We start from the raw sequence: 15538 nt of genomic DNA, 5'->3' as shown, positions 1-15538 counted from the left end.
TTTTCCAACAATGAATGCCTGGCAAAAAATAGTTAATTTCGATGCAAGCCGTTCTGAAACCAATCGGAAAATTACTCAACATGCTTAACTCGCCGAGAAAATCACTATTTCCCCACAATGAATGTCTGGCAAAAAATGGTAAATTTCAATGCAAGCTGTTCTGAAACCAATCGGCAAATTACTCAAAATGCTTAACTCGCCGAGAAAATCACTTTTGTTCCACAATGAATGTCTGGCAAAAAATAGTAAATTCCAATGCAAGCCGTTCTGAAACCAATCGGTAAATTACTCAAAATGCTTAATTCGCCGAGAAAATCACTTTTGTTCCACAATGAATGTCTGGCAAAAAATAGTAAATTTTAATGCAAGACGTTCTGAAACCAATCGGCAAATTACTTAAAATGCTTAACTCGCCGAGAAAATCAGTTTTTTCCCACAACGAATGTCTGGCAAAAAATTGTAAATTTCAATGCAAGACGTTCTGAAACCAATCGGCAAATTACTCAAAATGCTTAACTCGCCGAGAAAATCACGTTTGTTGCACAATGAATGCCTGGCAAAAAATACTTAATTGTGATGCAAGCCGTTCTGAAACTAATCGGCAAATTACTCAAAATGCTTAACTCGCCGAGAAAATCACTTTTGTTCCACAATGAATGCCTGGCAAAAAATAGTTAATTGTGATGCAAGCCGTTCTGAAACTAATCGGCAAATTACTCAAAATGCTTAACTCGCCGAGAAAATCACATTTTCCCCACAATGAATGTCTGGCAAAAAATGGTAAATTTTTGGTTTCAGAACGTCTTGCATTGAAATTTACTATTTTTTGCCAGACATTCATTGTGGATCAAAAGTGATTTTCTCGACGAGTTAAGCATTTTGAGTAATTTGCCGATTGTTTTCAGAAATAGTTAATTTCAATGCAAGACGTTCTGAAACCAATCGGCAAATTACTCAAAATGCTTAACTCGCCGAGAAAATCACTTTTTACCCACAATGAATGTCTGGCAAAAAGTAGTTAATTCAGATGCAAGACGTTCTGAAACGAATCGGCAAATTACTCAAAATGCTTAACTCGCCAGGAAAATCACTTTTTTCCCACAATGAATGTCTGGCAAAAAATAGTTAATTTCAATGCAAGCCGTTCTGAAACCAATCGGCAAATTAGTCAAAACGCTTAACTCGCCGAGAAAATCACTTTTTTCCAACAATGAATGGCTGGCAAAAAATAGTTCATTTTGATGCAAGCCGTTCTGAAACCAATCGGCAAATTACTCAAAATGCTTATCTCGCCGAGAAAATCACTTTTTTCCCACAATGAATGGCTGGCAAAAAATAGTTCATTTTGATGCAAGACGTTCTGAAACGAATCGGCAAATTACTCAAAATGCTTCACTCGCCGAGAAAATCACTTTTTTCCCACAATGAATGGTTAGCAAAAAATAGTAAATTTCAATGCAAGCCGTTCTGAAACCAATCGTCAAATTACTCAAAATGCATAACTCGCCGTGAAAATCACCTTTGTTCCACAATGAATGTCTGGCAAAAAATAGTAAATTTCAATGCAAGCCGTTCTGAAACCAACCGGCAAATTACTCAAAATGCTTAACTCGCCGAGAAAATCACTTTTTACCCACAATGAATGTCTGGCAAAAAGTAGTTAATTCTGATGCAAGACGTTCTGAAACGAATCGGCAAATTACTCAAAATGCTTCACTCGCCAGGAAAATCACTTTTTTCCCACAATGTATGGTTGGCAAAAAATAGTTAATTACAATGCAAGACGTTCTGAAACCAATCGGCAAATTACTCAAAATGCTTATCTCGCCGAGAAAATCACTTTTTTCCCACAATGAATGGCTGGCAAAAAATAGTTCATTTTGATGCAAGCCGTTCTGAAACGAATCGGCAAATTACTCAAAATGCTTAACTCGCCGGGAAAATCACTTTTTTCCCACAATGAATGGTTGGCAAAAAATAGTTAATTTCAATGCAAGCCATTCTCAAAGCAACCGGCAAATTACTCAAAATGCTTAACGCGCCGGGAAAATCACTTTTTTCCCACAATGAATGGTTGGGAAAAAATAGTAAATATCAATGCAAGCCGTTCTGAAACCAATCGGGAAATTACTCAAAATGCTTAACGCGCAGAGAAAATCACTTTTGTTCCACAATGAATGTCTAGCACAAAATAGTAAATTTCAATGCAAGCCGTTCTGAAACCAATCGGCAAATTAGTCAAAACGCTTAACTCGCCGAGAAAATCACTTTTTTCCAACAATGAATGCCTGGCAAAAAATAGTTAATTTCGATGCAAGCCGTTCTGAAACCAATCGGTAAATTACTCAAAATGCTTAATTCGCCGAGAAAATCACTTTTGTTCCACAATGAATGTCTGGCAAAAAATAGTAAATTTTCATGCAAGACGTTCTGAAACCAATCGGCAAATTACTTAAAATGCTTAACTCGCCGAGAAAATCAGTTTTTTCCCACAACGAATGTCTGGCAAAAAATTGTAAATTTCAATGCAAGACGTTCTGAAACCAATCGGCAAATTACTCAAAATGCTTAACTCGCCGAGAAAATCACTTTTGTTCCACAATGAATGCCTGGCAAAAAATACTTAATTGTGATGCAAGCCGTTCTGAAACTAATCGGCAAATTACTCAAAATGCTTAACTCGCCGAGAAAATCACTTTTGTTCCACAATGAATGCCTGGCAAAAAATAGTTAATTGTGATGCAAGCCGTTCTGAAACTAATCGGCAAATTACTCAAAATGCTTAACTCGCCGAGAAAATCACATTTTCCCCACAATGAATGTCTGGCAAAAAATGGTAAATTTTTGGTTTCAGAACGTCTTGCATTGAAATTTACTATTTTTTGCCAGACATTCATTGTGGATCAAAAGTGATTTTCTCGACGAGTTAAGCATTTTGAGTAATTTGCCGATTGTTTTCAGAAATAGTTAATTTCAATGCAAGACGTTCTGAAACCAATCGGCAAATTACTCAAAATGCTTAACTCACCGAGAAAATCACTTTTGTTCCACAATGAATGTCTGGCAAAAAGTAGTTAATTCTGATGCAAGACGTTCTGAAACGAATCGGCAAATGACTCAAAATGTTTAACTCGCCAGGAAAATCACTTTTTTCCCACAATGAATGTCTGGCAAAAAATAGTTAATTTCGATGCAAGCCGTTCTGAAACCAATCGGAAAATTACTCAAAATGCATAACTCGCCGTGAAAATCACTTTTGTTCCACAATGAATGTCTGGCAAAAAATAGTAAATTTCAATGCAAGCCGTTCTGAAACCAACCGGCAAATTACTCAAAATGCTTAACGCGCCGAGAAAATCACTTTTTTCCCACAATCAATGTTTGGCAAAAAATAGGTAATTTTGATGCAAGACGTTCTGAAACGAATCGGCAAATTACTCAAAATGCTTAACTCGCCGGGAAAATCACTTTTTTCCCACAATGAATGGTTGGCAAAAAATAGTTAATTTCAATGCAAGCCGTTCTGAAACCAATCGGCAAATTACTCAAAATGCTTAACTCGCCGAGAAAATCACTTTTTACCCACAATGAATGTCTGGCAAAAAGTAGTTAATTCTGATGCAAGACGTTCTGAAACGAATCGGCAAATTACTCAAAATGCTTCACTCGCCAGGAAAATCACTTTTTTCCCACAATGAATGGTTGGCCATAAATAGTTAATTACAATGCAAGACGTTCTGAAACCAATCGGCAAATTACTCAAAATGCTTAACTCGCCGAGAAAATCACTTTTTACCCACAATGAATGTCTGGCAAAAAGTAGTTAATTCTGATGCAAGACGTTCTGAAACGAATCGGCAAATTACTCAAAATGCTTAACTCGCCAGGAAAATCACTTTTTTCCCACAATGAATGTCTGGTAAAAAATAGTTAATTTCAATGCAAGCCGTTCTGAAACCAATCGGCAAATTAGTCAAAACGCTTAACTCGCCGAGAAAATCACTTTTTTCCAACAATGAATGGCTGGCAAAAAATAGTTCATTTTGATGCAAGCCGTTCTGAAACCAATCGGCAAATTACTCAAAATGCTTAACTCGCCGGGAAAATCACTTTTTTCCCACAATGAATGGTTGGCAAAAAATAGTTAATTACAATGCAAGCCGTTCTGAAACCAATCGGCAAATTACTCAAAATTCTTATCTCGCCGACAAAATCATTTTTTTCCCACAATGAATGGCTGGCAAAACATAGTTCATTTTGATGCAAGACGTCCTGAAACCAATCGGCAAATTACTCAAAATGCTTAACACGCCGAGAAAATCACTTTTTTCCCACAATGAATGGTTAGCAAAAAATAGTAAATTTCAATGCAAGCCGTTCTGAAACCAATCGGTAAATTACTCAAAATGCTTAATTCGCCGAGAAAAATCAGTTTCTTTCCACAATGAATGTCTGGCAAAAAATAATAAATTTTAATGCAAGCCGTTCTGAAACCAATCGGCAAATTAGTCAAAACGCTTAACTCGCCGAGAAAATCACTTTTTTCCCCAATGAATGGCTGGCAAAAAATAGTTCATTTTGATGCAAGACGTTCTGAAACGAATCGGCAAATTACTCAAAATGCTTAACTCGCCAGGAAAATCACTTTTTTCCCACAATGAATGGTTGGCAAAAAATAGTTAATTTCAATGCAAGCCGTTCTGAAACCAATCGGCAAATTACTCAAAATGCTTAACTCGCCGAGAAAATCACTTTTTACCCACAATGAATGTCTGGCAAAAAGTAGTTAATTCTGATGCAAGACGCTCTGAAACGAATCGGCAAATTACTCAAAATGCTTAACTCGCCAGGAAAATCACTTTTTTCCCACAATGAATGTCTGGCAAAAAATAGTTAATTTCAATGCAAGCCGTTATGAAACCAATCGGCAAATTAGTCAAAACGCTTAACTCGCCGAGAAAATCACCTTTTTCCAACAATGAATGGCTGGCAAAAAATAGTTCATTTTGATGCAAGCCGTTCTGAAACCAATTGGCAAATTACTCAAAATGCTTAACGCACCGAGAAAATCACTTTTTACCCACAATGAATGTCTGGCAAAAAATACTTAATTACAATGCAAGCCGTTATGAAACCAATCGGCAAATTACTCAAAATGCTTATCTCGCTGAGAAAATCACTTTTTTCCCACAATGAATGGCTGGCAAAAAATAGTTCATTTTGATGCAAGACGTTCTGAAACGAATCGGCAAATTACTCAAAATGCTTAACTCGCCGAGAAAATCACTTTTTTCCCACAATGAATGGTTAGCAAAAAATAGTAAATTTCAATGCAAGCCGTTCTGAAACCAATCGTCAAATTACTCAAAATGCATAACTCGCCGTGAAAATCACTTTTGTTCCACAATGAATGTCTGGCAAAAAATAGTAAATTTCAATGCAAGCCGTTCTGAAACCAACCGGCAAATTACTCAAAATGCTTAACGCGCCGAGAAAATCACTTTTTTCCCACAATCAATGTTTGGCAAAAAATAGGTAATTTTGATGCAAGACGTTCTGAAACGAATCGGCAAATTACTCAAAATGCTTAACTCGCCGGGAAAATCACTTTTTTCCCACAATGAATGGTTGGCAAAAAATAGTTAATTTCAATGCAAGCCGTTCTGAAACCAATCGGCAAATTACTCAAAATGCTTAACTCGCCGAGAAAATCACTTTTTACCCACAATGAATGTCTGGCAAAAAGTAGTTAATTCTGATGCAAGACGTTCTGAAACGAATCGGCAAATTACTCAAAATGCTTAACTCGCCAGGAAAATCACTTTTTTCCCACAATGAATGTCTGGTAAAAAATAGTTAATTTCAATGCAAGCCGTTCTGAAACCAATCGGCAAATTAGTCAAAACGCTTAACTCGCCGAGAAAATCACTTTTTTCCAACAATGAATGGCTGGCAAAAAATAGTTCATTTTGATGCAAGCCGTTCTGAAACCAATCGGCAAATTACTCAAAATGCTTAACGCACCGAGAAAATCACTTTTTACCCACAATGAATGTCTGGCAAAAAATAGTTAATTACAATGCAAGCCGTTATGAAACCAATCGGCAAATTACTCAAAATTCTTATCTCGCCGAGAAAATCACTTTTTTCCCACAATGAATGGCTGGCAAAAAATAGTTCATTTTGATGCAAGACGTTCTGAAACGAATCGGCAAATTACTCAAAATGCTTAACTCGCCGAGAAAATCACTTTTTTCCCACAATGAATGGTTAGCAAAAAATAGTAAATTTCAATGCAAGCCGTTCTGAAACCAATCGTCAAATTACTCAAAATGCATAACTCGCCGTGAAAATCACTTTTGTTCCACAATGAATGTCTGGCAAAAAATAGGAAATATCAATGCAACCCGTTCTGAAACCAACCGGCAAATTACTCAAAATGCTTAACGCGCCGAGAAAATCACTTTTTTCCCACAATGAATGTCTGGCAAAAAATAGTTAATTTTGATGCAAGACGTTCTGAAACGAATCGGCAAATTACTCAAAATGCTTAACTCGCCGGGAATATCACTTTTTTCCCACAATGAATGGTTGGCAAAAAATAGTTAATTTCAATGCAAGCCGTACTGAAACCAATCGGCAAATTACTCAAAATGCTTAACTCGCCGAGAAAATCACTTTTTACCCACAATGAATGTCTGGCATAAAGTAGTTAATTCTGATGCAAGACGTTCTGAAACGAATCGGCAAATTACTCAAAATGCTTAACTCGCCAGGAAAATCACTTTTTTCCCACAATGAATGTCTGGCAAAAAATAGTTAATTTCAATGCAAGCCGTTCTGAAACCAATCGGCAAATTAGTCAAAACGCTTAACTCGCCGAGAAAATCACTTTTTTCCAACAATGAATGGCTGGCAAAAAATAGTTCATTTTGATGCAAGACGTTCTGAAACGAATCGGCAAATTACTCAAAATGCTTAACTCGCCGAGAAAATCACTTTTTTCCCACAATGAATGGTTAGCAAAAAATAGTAAATTTCAATGCAAGCCGTTCTGAAACCAATCGTCAAATTACTCAAAATGCATAACGCGCCGTGAAAATCACTTTTGTTCCACAATGAATGTCTGGCAAAAAATAGTAAATTTCAATGCAAGCCGTTCTGAAACCAACCGGCAAATTACTCAAAATGCTTAACGCGCCGAGAAAATCACTTTTTTTCCCACAATCAATGTTTGGCAAAAAATAGGTAATTTTGATGCAAGACGTTCTGAAACGAATCGGCAAATTACTCAAAATGCTTAACTCGCCGGGAAAATCACTTTTTTCCCACAATGAATGGTTGGCAAAAAATAGTTAATTTCAATGCAAGCCGTTCTGAAACCAATCGGCAAATTACTCAAAATGCTTAACTCGCCGAGAAAATCACTTTTTACCCACAATGAATGTCTGGCAAAAAGTAGTTAATTCTGATGCAAGACGTTCTGAAACGAATCGGCAAATTACTCAAAATGCTTAACTCGCCAGGAAAATCACTTTTTTCCCACAATGAATGTCTGGTAAAAAATAGTTAATTTCAATGCAAGCCGTTCTGAAACCAATCGGCAAATTAGTCAAAACGCTTAACTCGCCGAGAAAATCACTTTTTTCCAACAATGAATGGCTGGCAAAAAATAGTTCATTTTGATGCAAGCCGTTCTGAAACCAATCGGCAAATTACTCAAAATGCTTAACGCACCGAGAAAATCACTTTTTACCCACAATGAATATCTGGCAAAAAATAGTTAATTACAATGCAAGCCGTTATGAAACCAATCGGCAAATTACTCAAAATGCTTATCTCGCCGAGAAAATCACTTTTTTCCCACAATGAATGGCTGGCAAAAAATAGTTCATTTTGATGCAAGACGTTCTGAAACGAATCGGCAAATTACTCAAAATGCTTAACTCGCCGAGAAAATCACTTTTTTCCCACAATGAATGGTTAGCAAAAAATAGTAAATTTCAATGCAAGCCGTTCTGAAACCAATCGTCAAATTACTCAAAATGCATAACTCGCCGTGAAAATCACTTTTGTTCCACAATGAATGTCTGGCAAAAAATAGTAAATTTCAATGCAAGCCGTTCTGAAACCAATCGTCAAATTACTCAAAATGCATAAGTCGCCGTGAAAATCACTTTTGTTCCACAATGAATGTCTGGCAAAAAATAGTAAATATCAATGCAACCCGTTCTGAAACCAACCGGCAAATTACTCAAAATGCTTAACGCGCCGAGAAAATCACTTTTTTCCCACAATGAATGTCTGGCAAAAAATAGTTAATTTTGATGCAAGACGTTCTGAAACGAATCGGCAAATTACTCAAAATGCTTAACTCGCCGGGAAAATCACTTTTTTCCCACAATGAATGGTTGGCAAAAAATAGTTAATTTCAATGCAAGCCGTTCTGAAACCAATCGGCAAATTACTCAAAATGCTTAACTCGCCGAGAAAATCACTTTTTACCCACAATGAATGTCTGGCAAAAAGTAGTTAATTCTGATGCAAGACGTTCTGAAACGAATCGGCAAATTACTCAAAATGCTTAACTCGCCAGGAAAATCACTTTTTTCCCACAATGAATGTCTGGCAAAAAATAGTTAATTTCAATGCAAGCCGTTCTGAAACCAATCGGCAAATTAGTCAAAACGCTTAACTCGCCGAGAAAATCACTTTTTTCCAACAATGAATGGCTGGCAAAAAATAGTTCATTTTGATGCAAGCCGTTCTGAAACCAATCGGCAAATTACTCAAAATGCTTATCTCGCCGAGAAAATCACTTTTTTCCCACAATGAATGGCTGGCAAAAAATAGTTCATTTTGATGCAAGACGTTCTGAAACGAATCGGCAAATTACTCAAAATGCTTCACTCGCCGAGAAAATCACTTTTTTCCCACAATGAATGGTTAGCAAAAAATAGTAAATTTCAATGCAAGCCGTTCTGAAACCAATCGTCAAATTACTCAAAATGCATAACTCGCCGTGAAAATCACCTTTGTTCCACAATGAATGTCTGGCAAAAAATAGTAAATTTCAATGCAAGCCGTTCTGAAACCAACCGGCAAATTACTCAAAATGCTTAACTCGCCGAGAAAATCACTTTTTACCCACAATGAATGTCTGGCAAAAAGTAGTTAATTCTGATGCAAGACGTTCTGAAACGAATCGGCAAATTACTCAAAATGCTTCACTCGCCAGGAAAATCACTTTTTTCCCACAATGTATGGTTGGCAAAAAATAGTTAATTACAATGCAAGACGTTCTGAAACCAATCGGCAAATTACTCAAAATGCTTATCTCGCCGAGAAAATCACTTTTTTCCCACAATGAATGGCTGGCAAAAAATAGTTCATTTTGATGCAAGCCGTTCTGAAACGAATCGGCAAATTACTCAAAATGCTTAACTCGCCGGGAAAATCACTTTTTTCCCACAATGAATGGTTGGCAAAAAATAGTTAATTTCAATGCAAGCCATTCTCAAAGCAACCGGCAAATTACTCAAAATGCTTAACGCGCCGGGAAAATCACTTTTTTCCCACAATGAATGGTTGGCAAAAAATAGTAAATATCAATGCAAGCCGTTCTGAAACCAATCGGGAAATTACTCAAAATGCTTAACGCGCAGAGAAAATCACTTTTGTTCCACAATGAATGTCTGGCACAAAATAGTAAATTTCAATGCAAGCCGTTCTGAAACCAATCGGCAAATTAGTCAAAACGCTTAACTCGCCGAGAAAATCACTTTTTTCCAACAATGAATGCCTGGCAAAAAATAGTTAATTTCGATGCAAGCCGTTCTGAAACCAATCGGAAAATTACTCAACATGCTTAACTCGCCGAGAAAATCACTATTTCCCCACAATGAATGTCTGGCAAAAAATGGTAAATTTCAATGCAAGCTGTTCTGAAACCAATCGGCAAATTACTCAAAATGCTTAACTCGCCGAGAAAATCACTTTTGTTCCACAATGAATGTCTGGCAAAAAATAGTAAATTCCAATGCAAGCCGTTCTGAAACCAATCGGTAAATTACTCAAAATGCTTAATTCGCCGAGAAAATCACTTTTGTTCCACAATGAATGTCTGGCAAAAAATAGTAAATTTTAATGCAAGACGTTCTGAAACCAATCGGCAAATTACTTAAAATGCTTAACTCGCCGAGAAAATCAGTTTTTTCCCACAACGAATGTCTGGCAAAAAATTGTAAATTTCAATGCAAGACGTTCTGAAACCAATCGGCAAATTACTCAAAATGCTTAACTCGCCGAGAAAATCACGTTTGTTGCACAATGAATGCCTGGCAAAAAATACTTAATTGTGATGCAAGCCGTTCTGAAACTAATCGGCAAATTACTCAAAATGCTTAACTCGCCGAGAAAATCACTTTTGTTCCACAATGAATGCCTGGCAAAAAATAGTTAATTGTGATGCAAGCCGTTCTGAAACTAATCGGCAAATTACTCAAAATGCTTAACTCGCCGAGAAAATCACATTTTCCCCACAATGAATGTCTGGCAAAAAATGGTAAATTTTTGGTTTCAGAACGTCTTGCATTGAAATTTACTATTTTTTGCCAGACATTCATTGTGGATCAAAAGTGATTTTCTCGACGAGTTAAGCATTTTGAGTAATTTGCCGATTGTTTTCAGAAATAGTTAATTTCAATGCAAGACGTTCTGAAACCAATCGGCAAATTACTCAAAATGCTTAACTCGCCGAGAAAATCACTTTTTACCCACAATGAATGTCTGGCAAAAAGTAGTTAATTCAGATGCAAGACGTTCTGAAACGAATCGGCAAATTACTCAAAATGCTTAACTCGCCAGGAAAATCACTTTTTTCCCACAATGAATGTCTGGCAAAAAATAGTTAATTTCAATGCAAGCCGTTCTGAAACCAATCGGCAAATTAGTCAAAACGCTTAACTCGCCGAGAAAATCACTTTTTTCCAACAATGAATGGCTGGCAAAAAATAGTTCATTTTGATGCAAGCCGTTCTGAAACCAATCGGCAAATTACTCAAAATGCTTATCTCGCCGAGAAAATCACTTTTTTCCCACAATGAATGGCTGGCAAAAAATAGTTCATTTTGATGCAAGACGTTCTGAAACGAATCGGCAAATTACTCAAAATGCTTCACTCGCCGAGAAAATCACTTTTTTCCCACAATGAATGGTTAGCAAAAAATAGTAAATTTCAATGCAAGCCGTTCTGAAACCAATCGTCAAATTACTCAAAATGCATAACTCGCCGTGAAAATCACCTTTGTTCCACAATGAATGTCTGGCAAAAAATAGTAAATTTCAATGCAAGCCGTTCTGAAACCAACCGGCAAATTACTCAAAATGCTTAACTCGCCGAGAAAATCACTTTTTACCCACAATGAATGTCTGGCAAAAAGTAGTTAATTCTGATGCAAGACGTTCTGAAACGAATCGGCAAATTACTCAAAATGCTTCACTCGCCAGGAAAATCACTTTTTTCCCACAATGTATGGTTGGCAAAAAATAGTTAATTACAATGCAAGACGTTCTGAAACCAATCGGCAAATTACTCAAAATGCTTATCTCGCCGAGAAAATCACTTTTTTCCCACAATGAATGGCTGGCAAAAAATAGTTCATTTTGATGCAAGCCGTTCTGAAACGAATCGGCAAATTACTCAAAATGCTTAACTCGCCGGGAAAATCACTTTTTTCCCACAATGAATGGTTGGCAAAAAATAGTTAATTTCAATGCAAGCCATTCTCAAAGCAACCGGCAAATTACTCAAAATGCTTAACGCGCCGGGAAAATCACTTTTTTCCCACAATGAATGGTTGGGAAAAAATAGTAAATATCAATGCAAGCCGTTCTGAAACCAATCGGGAAATTACTCAAAATGCTTAACGCGCAGAGAAAATCACTTTTGTTCCACAATGAATGTCTAGCACAAAATAGTAAATTTCAATGCAAGCCGTTCTGAAACCAATCGGCAAATTAGTCAAAACGCTTAACTCGCCGAGAAAATCACTTTTTTCCAACAATGAATGCCTGGCAAAAAATAGTTAATTTCGATGCAAGCCGTTCTGAAACCAATCGGTAAATTACTCAAAATGCTTAATTCGCCGAGAAAATCACTTTTGTTCCACAATGAATGTCTGGCAAAAAATAGTAAATTTTAATGCAAGACGTTCTGAAACCAATCGGCAAATTACTTAAAATGCTTAACTCGCCGAGAAAATCAGTTTTTTCCCACAACGAATGTCTGGCAAAAAATTGTAAATTTCAATGCAAGACGTTCTGAAACCAATCGGCAAATTACTCAAAATGCTTAACTCGCCGAGAAAATCACTTTTGTTCCACAATGAATGCCTGGCAAAAAATACTTAATTGTGATGCAAGCCGTTCTGAAACTAATCGGCAAATTACTCAAAATGCTTAACTCGCCGAGAAAATCACTTTTGTTCCACAATGAATGCCTGGCAAAAAATAGTTAATTGTGATGCAAGCCGTTCTGAAACTAATCGGCAAATTACTCAAAATGCTTAACTCGCCGAGAAAATCACATTTTCCCCACAATGAATGTCTGGCAAAAAATGGTAAATTTTTGGTTTCAGAACGTCTTGCATTGAAATTTACTATTTTTTGCCAGACATTCATTGTGGATCAAAAGTGATTTTCTCGACGAGTTAAGCATTTTGAGTAATTTGCCGATTGTTTTCAGAAATAGTTAATTTCAATGCAAGACGTTCTGAAACCAATCGGCAAATTACTCAAAATGCTTAACTCACCGAGAAAATCACTTTTGTTCCACAATGAATGTCTGGCAAAAAGTAGTTAATTCTGATGCAAGACGTTCTGAAACGAATCGGCAAATGACTCAAAATGTTTAACTCGCCAGGAAAATCACTTTTTTCCCACAATGAATGTCTGGCAAAAAATAGTTAATTTCGATGCAAGCCGTTCTGAAACCAATCGGAAAATTACTCAACATGCTTAACTCGCCGAGAAAATCACTATTTCCCCACAATGAATGTCTGGCAAAAAATGGTAAATTTCAATGCAAGCTGTTCTGACACCAATCGGCAAATTACTCAAAATGCTTAACTCGCCGAGAAAATCACTTTTGTTCCACAATGAATGGCTGGCAAAAATAGTTAATTTCGATGCAAGCCGTTCTGAAACCAATCGGCAAATTACTCAAAATGCTTAACTCGCCGACAAAATCACTTTTGTTCCACAATGAATGCCTGGCAAAAAATGGTAAATTTCAATGCAAGCCGTTCTGAAACCAATCGGCAAATTACTCAAAATGCTTAACTCGCCGAGAAAATCACTTTTGTTCACAATGAATGTCTGGCAAAAAATAGTAAATTTTAATGCAAGACGTTCTGAAACGAATCGGCAAATTACTCAAAATGCTTAACTCGCCGAGAAAATCAGTTTTTTCCCACAACGAATGTCTGGCAAAAAATAGTAAATTTCAATGCAAGACGTTCTGAAACCAATCGGCAAATTACTCAAAATGCTTAACTCGCCGAGAAAATCACTTTTGTTCCACAATGAATGTCTGGCAAAAATAGTAAATTCCAATGCAAGCCGTTCTGAAACCAATCGGTAAATTACTCAAAATGCTTAACTCGCCGAGAAAATCAGTTTCTTTCCACAATGAATATCTGGCAAAAAATAGTTAATTTTGATGCAAGCCGTTCCGAAACCAATCGGCAAATTACTCAAAATGCTTAACTCGCAGACAAAATCACTTTTTTCCCACAATGAATGGTTCGCAAAAAATAGTTAATTTCAATGCAAGACGTTCTGAAACCAAGCGGCAAATTACTTAAAATGCTTAACTCGCCGAGAAAATCACTTTCTTTCCACAATCAATGTCTGGCAAAAAATAGTAAATTTTAATGCCAGCCGTTCTGAAACCAATCGGCAAATTACTCAAAATGCTTCACTCGCCGAGAAAATCACTTTTTTCCCACAATGAATGGTTAGCAAAAAATAGTAAATTTCAATGCAAGCCGTTCTGAAACCAATCGTCAAATTACTCAAAATGCATAACTCGCCGTGAAAATCACCTTTGTTCCACAATGAATGTCTGGCAAAAAATAGTAAATTTCAATGCAAGCCGTTCTGAAACCAACCGGCAAATTACTCAAAATGCTTAACTCGCCGAGAAAATCACTTTTTACCCACAATGAATGTCTGGCAAAAAGTAGTTAATTCTGATGCAAGACGTTCTGAAACGAATCGGCAAATTACTCAAAATGCTTCACTCGCCAGGAAAATCACTTTTTTCCCACAATGAATGGTTGGCAAAAAATAGTTAATTACAATGCAAGACGTTCTGAAACCAATCGGCAAATTACTCAAAATGCTTATCTCGCCGAGAAAATCACTTTTTTCCCACAATGAATGGCTGGCAAAAAATAGTTCATTTTGATGCAAGCCGTTCTGAAACGAATCGGCAAATTACTCAAAATGCTTAACTCGCCGGGAAAATCACTTTTTTCCCACAATGAATGGTTGGCAAAAAATAGTTAATTTCAATGCAAGCCATTCTCAAACCAACCGGCAAATTACTCAAAATGCTTAACGCGCCGGGAAAATCACTTTTTTCCCACAATGAATGGTTGGCAAAAAATAGTAAATATCAATGCAAGCCGTTCTGAAACCAATCGGGAAATTACTCAAAATGCTTAACGCGCAGAGAAAATCACTTTTGTTCCACAATGAATGTCTGGCACAAAATAGTAAATTTCAATGCAAGCCGTTCTGAAACCAATCGGCAAATTAGTCAAAACGCTTAACTCGCCGAGAAAATCACTTTTTTCCAACAATGAATGCCTGGCAAAAAATAGTTAATTTCGATGCAAGCCGTTCTGAAACCAATCGGAAAATTACTCAACATGCTTAACTCGCCGAGAAAATCACTATTTCCCCACAATGAATGTCTGGCAAAAAATGGTAAATTTCAATGCAAGCTGTTCTGAAACCAATCGGCAAATTACTCAAAATGCTTAACTCGCCGAGAAAATCACTTTTGTTCCACAATGAATGGCTGGCAAAAATAGTTAATTTCGATGCAATCCGTTCTGAAACCAATCGTCAAATTACTGAAAATGCTTAACTCGCCGAGAAAATCACTTTTGTTCCACAATCAATGCCTGGCAAAAAATTGTTAATTCTGATGCAAGCCGTTCTGAAACCAATCGGCAAATTACTCAAAATGCTTAACTCGCCGAGAAAATCATTTTTCCCCACAATGAATGCCTGGCAAAAAATGGTAAATTTCAATGCAAGCCGTTCTGAAACCAATCGGCAAATTACTCAAAATGCTTAACTCGCCGAGAAAATCACTTTTGTTCCACAATGAATGTCTGGCAAAAAATAGTAAATTCCAATGCAAGCCGTTCTGAAACCAATCGGTAAATTACTCAAAATGCTTAATTCGCCGACAAAATCACTTTTGTTCCACAATGAATGTCTGGCAAAAAATAGTAAATTTTAA

The sequence above is a fragment of the Scyliorhinus torazame genome, chromosome 22 (genome assembly GCF_047496885.1).
Source record: "Scyliorhinus torazame isolate Kashiwa2021f chromosome 22, sScyTor2.1, whole genome shotgun sequence".
Classification (NCBI taxonomy): Eukaryota; Metazoa; Chordata; class Chondrichthyes; order Carcharhiniformes; family Scyliorhinidae; genus Scyliorhinus; species Scyliorhinus torazame.
Note: the sequence above shows the minus strand (reverse complement) of the source record.